At 40.5% G+C, this 6,198-nt stretch overlaps 1 non-coding gene across 1 annotated transcript; it reads right to left on the bottom strand.

Moving 5' to 3' along the window:
* Positions 1–2,934: 2,934 nt before the first annotated feature.
* Positions 2,935–3,072, bottom strand: LOC119920689. The gene has a single exon (XR_005448418.1). It is a non-coding gene; the product is annotated as a small nucleolar RNA SNORA7 (small nucleolar RNA).
* Between the last annotated feature and the right edge of the window lie 3,126 nt (positions 3,073–6,198).

The following is a 6,198-nucleotide window of genomic DNA, read 5'->3' as shown; positions in this document are numbered from 1 at the left end:
ACTTCAGTTTTCTACTTTCTTGTTTATCACTGTGTTGTTAGTGTATTGCTTAGGTGTCAAAATTTTATGACACTGTTTAGCTCTGGGTTGCTTGTGTTGTGCAGGCTGATACATACCCTCAGTTTTCTTTAGATTTATCGACCACCCATAACACCTGATTTGGTGAATTAGTTTACAATTCTCTGAATGTGTGTCTCTAGGGTGTAAAACTTAACATGTCCAAAACAGAACTCATTTCCCCACCCAAACTATGTTGTCCGCCTGTTGTCTTTTCACTGTAGACAACACTACTATCTCTTCTGTCTCACAAGCTTGTAACCTTGGCATTATCCTTGACTCATCCCTCTCATATAGCACACATATTTGATCTGTCACCAAGTCCTGTAGGTTCTACCTTCACATCTGTAGGATCCCCCTCTTTCTCTCCAACCAAACTACTACCATGTTAATCTAAGCATTTACCATACCCTGTCTGGACTACTGAATCATCTTCCTTACTGACCTCCCTGCCTCCTGTCTTTCTCCCCCTACAGTCCATACTTCACTCTGCTGCCTGGATCATTTTTCTGAAAAAAGAGTTCAGTCCACATCTCCCCACTCCTCAGTAACTTCTAGTGGCTGCCAATCCACCTCCACAGCAAACAGAAACTCCTTACTGTTGGCTTTAAAGTAGTCAAACAATTTGCTCCCCCTTCGACCTTACCTCACCGATTTCCTTCTACAGCCCAGTGTCCACCTTGCAATGTGCCACACTCTGTCCACCTATATGCTTGTTGCACTCTAAGCTCCAACAGGAACATGACTGACAGAGATGATAAAGTATGAATAATGCTGCAAAAACCATTAGCACTTGAATCAATTCCTCTGAGCAGAATCTCGGCCACAGAGTCTTAGGATTCTTGATGAGAGCCTCCATCCCAGTGCCTGGTGTCTTTTGCATATTTCCCTTTAGGTGTCAAAATCCTTCCCTAAGACAGATACCCCATTTCCAATTGTAGCATGCCAGGCTGACTGGTCTTTTGCAGCTGAATTTCACCTACCTGCATTAAAGTGTTTCTTCACTCCACCTTTTCTGTGATTACCTCATTTCAGCTCACCCCATAGCAGTTGGTTGGATAGCCTGCTGTTTTTCATTCTTCTCACATGTTCTGCCAAATTAGAGAGTGATGCGACCAGCATTGCATTTCTTTCATTCATTCATTCAATCATACTTATTGAGTGCTTACTGTGTGCAAGGCACTGCACTAAGTGCTTGGGAGAGTACAATATAACAATAAACAACAATAAACAGACACATTCCCAGCCCACAATGAGCTTGAAGTCTAGAGGTGGTGGAGCTCACTGTCTTGCCACTTGATATTCAGTATAGGAGTTGGCGGAACAGCTGTTGAAATTGAATTTAGCCTTTCTTGTATGTCTAGGGTGCCCAGCCTTGTGTGCTTTCAATTTGGTTTGAATCTTGTTGCTGTGTTTAACATGTGTGTGAGTGAAAAATCTTCTTGTCCTTTTTTCAAGTCTAAAATGTTCATCTTTGGCACCTGTGAGCCACCCAACTCAGGTAATTGCATCTTGCTCTCATCAATTCCTGTTGGGTAGTGACTGACAATCAGTTCTGCACTGTGCATATCAAAATGTCCTATATCCCAGTGTTGCATTTGGCACTTGTGCAGGCTGTTGCTGCTTTGGAATCTGGCTCCTGGTCCTCTGATCTGCTCAAGGAGAGCAACCCCTTTCCTGATTGCCACATTTCAGGCAAGTCTATCTGCTCTTGTCTCCTAAAAGTTAGTTACTATAGCACTTCCTTTTAGATCTCACTTCACTTTGTTTTTAAAATGTTGGTTCTGTTCTCCTTACTTACATGGACCACATTTTAGTTCACAATGCAGCAGGTGTTGTAGTATCCTGCTGCAGCACTTAGAACAGTGCCCAGAGCTTAGAACAGTGCTTTGCACAGAGTAAGCACTTAATAAATGCCATTATTATTATTATTATTATCCCTTCTCCTCACTTATCTCATTCAGGGAAGCCACATGGCTACATACATTGGTTTAGTGCTGATGGACTGAAATCATTCCTTGACCTTATCGGAGATGGTATTGCCTTACCATTTAATCCTGAATATAACTCATAGGTGACACTGAAACTTCTTGACTAGCTGAATGTGCCTTCTCTGCACACAGTAAGTGCTCAATAAATATGATTGATTGATTCTGTGGTAAGTGCAGTCATCTAGAAGTTTGGCCACTACCACAGCTTGGTACACCTTTAGTTTAGTCCAGTGCTTGAGATCTCATTTCTCTGATTCTGTCACTCTCCAAGGGCAGGCTGGACCTTTTGTTTAAGTTTTCTATTTCAGTCCATCAAATAATTCATGCCTCTCTAGACTGTAAATTGTTGTGGGCAAGAATGTGTCTGTTTATTGTTATATTGTACTCTCCCAAATGCTTAGTACAGTAATCATTCAGCAAATAAGAATGACTGATATTCAAGTGCCCACTGAATACTAGGAACTCTATTAAGTTCTTGGGAGAGTACAAAAGTAGCAAGACACATGTTCCCTGCTCTCAGGGAGCTTACAATTTAAAGGGAGACAGGTCAATCAATCATATTTATTGTGTGCCTATTGTGAACAAAGCACTGTACTAAGCACATGGGAGAATACAGTATAACAGACTTGGTAGACACGTTCCCCACTCAAATGATTTGTCTTGCCTTATGCTGTCAAGTAGACCCCGACGCTTAGTGATGTCATGGACACATCTCTCCTAGAATGCCCCACCTTCATCTGCAATCGTTCTGGTAGTGTAGCCATAGAGTTTTCTTGGTAAAAATACAGAAGTGGTTTACCATTGCCTCCTTCCAGGCAGTAAAGTTGAGTCTCTGCCCTTGACTCTCTTCCGTGACGCTGCTGCTGTCCAGCACAGGTGAATTTTGATTTGTAGCAGATTGCCTTCCACTTGCTAGCCACTGCCCAAACTAGGAATGGAACAGGTATGCCTCTGCTTGACTCTCCCTCCCATAGTTGATACTGATAGAGTACTGGAAACTCTCCAGGTGTGACTCTGAGAGGGGTTCAAATGATTTACAAATGGTGAAAACAAAAGTAATGGTATGGTTATAGCAGTGATGCAAGCACATCAGGAAGAAAAAGCTGAATAAATAATTGATGTGCAAACAAATATATCAATTAATAAAATAAACATATGTGCATGAATGCTGAGGGTAGGAATAAGCTGTATAAATGTTGGGTAGGTGCTGGGTAATGCAATTGAGGTGGTGTGAATTAATCAGGGAAGGCTTCTTGGGGGAAGTGGGATATTTTAGGAGAGCTTTAAAGATGGGGAAAGCCTGTGAACTGGGGCCACAGGAGAGGTTCCAGGGATGGGTGGTTGGGTGAGCAATGAGTCATAGGTGGGAGAATCAAGGATGAAGTTCAGTTCAAAGGTGAGATTGGGAGGTGTGAAGAGAGCCAGCCTGTAAAATGGAGAGAACTCATGGAGAGATTTCTCCTTTGTTTAATCGTGCATTGTTGAATAGTGAATTGCTTAGGTAGTAGGATTTAGTGACCGCGAATGTATTGCTGATGAAAATTTTTAGCTGTGGCTCAAGTCACCTGATATTCCCTTCCTGGCTCTATAAATCAGCCTGGCAAATCAGATACAATTCATGAATTCTGATCTTGGAAGATATGTGGCTAAGAAAATAATGTTATGGACAAATTAAATCTTGATTTTAGAAATTGAAAATCCAGAATAGTATTGGTCTTGTATTTCAGGTTTATGGGGCTTGCTATTCACTGGATTACTGTCCTGATATTATTGCATATACAAGACAGGTCAAATTTGGGCAGGTAAATAGAAGGTTTTCACTCTATCTGCAAGGCAGTTCTAAATTAGTCTTTCAAGTCTTTTCATCATAAGCATCTCTTAAAAATACTAAATGATTGCAAATGTATAAAGCCTAAGGAAGGCTAAGGCAGAAAGGAGAATTTACAAGCTGCTCTTGACACATGTTGGCAAATTGAAGTATATGGATCCCAAAATGCCACAAAACATGGCTTTTTCTACACCGGCACAGTGGATTATTTGCAAACAAGTGAATTCCCTGACGTTTTTGCAGGCAATATGTTTCTCTTTGACAGTGTAAAACCAGCCAAGTTCACAAAAGATAGCCAAATGGATTTCTGACTGAAACAGCAGGCATTCAGGTTTCTCCACTTTCCTGTATTGGGAGCTGTGACACTAAAAAATATTTTTCACGAAGGTTTCTGTTTTCTGTGCATGCAGTCATTTGGTCTTTAATTATTAGCAGGTGTAAAATAATGTGTGCCGTTGAGTCCATAATTGGCTAACTGTGGCCACCGTCTGTTGCTTACATCCCCAATTACCCACTTACCCTTCATTTTGTGGGTGAGCATAGCAGAATGAACTGCTAATTAGCCAGCGGCAAGGAATAATTATTACCATGTGCAAGAAAAAGCAGAGGCCAAACTGGGGTGCATCAAAATGAGGTCTCCATTATCTTTAGGCATGAGGCAGAAGTCTGCCCCCGTGTTTTATATTCATACATTGTTTTAATACATCTTGATTCAGAATTTCAAAGGATCAATGTAATTATCTTCAAAGTACATACAAAAATCAAGTGTCTGATCCTCTCTACTTTTTTGCCCAAGGTAAATCAGTGTTTCAGTCCTCTCCATCTGCATTGATGGAGATTGATTGGAGATGCATTGATGATCCATCTCAGCCACGCTGAGAAGCAGCGTGGCTCAGCGGAGAGAACACGGGCTTTGGAGTCAGAGGTCATGGGTTCGAATCCCAGCTCTGCCACATGTCTGCTGTGTGACCTTGGGCAAGTCACTTCACTTCTCTGAGCCTCAGTTACCTCATCTGTAAAATGGGGATTAAGACTGTGAGCCCCACGTGGGACAACCTGATCACCTTGTATCCTCCCCAGCACTTAGAACAGTGCTTTGCACATAGTAAGCGCTTAACAAATGCCATCATCATCATCATTGCTCGTTGACTTTGTCATTATTATTTGCTATTTCCAGAACATGATTGGTTTACTAATGACATTTCAGGTGCTTAACTGTTCTCCTAGCTCTTTAAACGTTTTCAGTAACATCTCTCTGAGCAGAGAGAGCCTCTGCCGAAGAAAGCAATTTCAGGTCTGAATCATTTCTGGAGGTCAGAGATCTGACTGCTTTTTCTTTTTCACAGACTCTTTCTTGAAACTTTTATTCCAAAAATTCTAAAAGGATCAGGGTACTCAACCTCACCTATGGGCACATGCCTGATTTCTTTCCAAGAAGGTTAAAAACTTTATTAATCATTCAAGAGTTTAAAAATGCATAATGCATTCATTTATTTATCCACTTCATTTTCAAAGCTGTTTTCTCCCCTGATAGCATTTGTTTAAAATCGAAGTGCAAATAGCTGGGATGTGATTGAATGCTTTGTATTCCTGAAATCCTGACCCTTGCCTTTGAAGGATAGATGAATGAAGATCATTGGAATTTCTCTCTGTCCTTTCACATTTTTCCCCAAACACAATATTTATGAACTAGCTTTCACTTTTAGCATCAAATGATATTCTTATACCTTCTCTTATGTTAACATTAGAGACTATGAGTGGAAATGAGCGAGCCATTTGTCAGAAGTAATTCTAACTCTTTCATGGCTTACCAACTTAAGAATATTTTATGTAGGAAATTCATCTAAGTGATCAGCATGACTACCCCAACTAGAATTTTAAGTAAAAGTTCAAGAGGAAATGCAGTGATATCTCAGAGACAAACAGTGTTTAGAAGCCAGTGAGTGACATAAAGTTAGTCATGAAATCAAATTTCTATAATTTTGGCAAGTGTCATTTTCTTTTTCGAGAAAATAGTCTCAGCACTATTATAGAAGGGTGCTCAATAATGGAAAATCTTATTTAACAGAAACAATACTGCCCTTCATGTTTCTAATATGACTTGGAGGCTAGATATCCAATTTCAGAAGTCAAAGATAACAATCTTGGCAGCTCACCCTTTGTCTTCATGTTTCAGGGATCTGTCTTTTAAGTGCAAAATTGCATCAGAGTTTGTTGGTTACGCTTCAGTCTTCTCAGCCCCACTCACATGCATGGTTAGGATCTTATCATCAATAGCTCCAGCCTCAAAATTGAAGGCCAGATAAATATGTGAGTGTATGT

The sequence above is a fragment of the Tachyglossus aculeatus genome, chromosome X1, assembly GCF_015852505.1.
Source record: "Tachyglossus aculeatus isolate mTacAcu1 chromosome X1, mTacAcu1.pri, whole genome shotgun sequence".
NCBI classification, from domain to species: Eukaryota; Metazoa; Chordata; class Mammalia; order Monotremata; family Tachyglossidae; genus Tachyglossus; species Tachyglossus aculeatus.
Note: the sequence above shows the minus strand (reverse complement) of the source record. Positions and strands in the feature narration are given on the sequence as shown.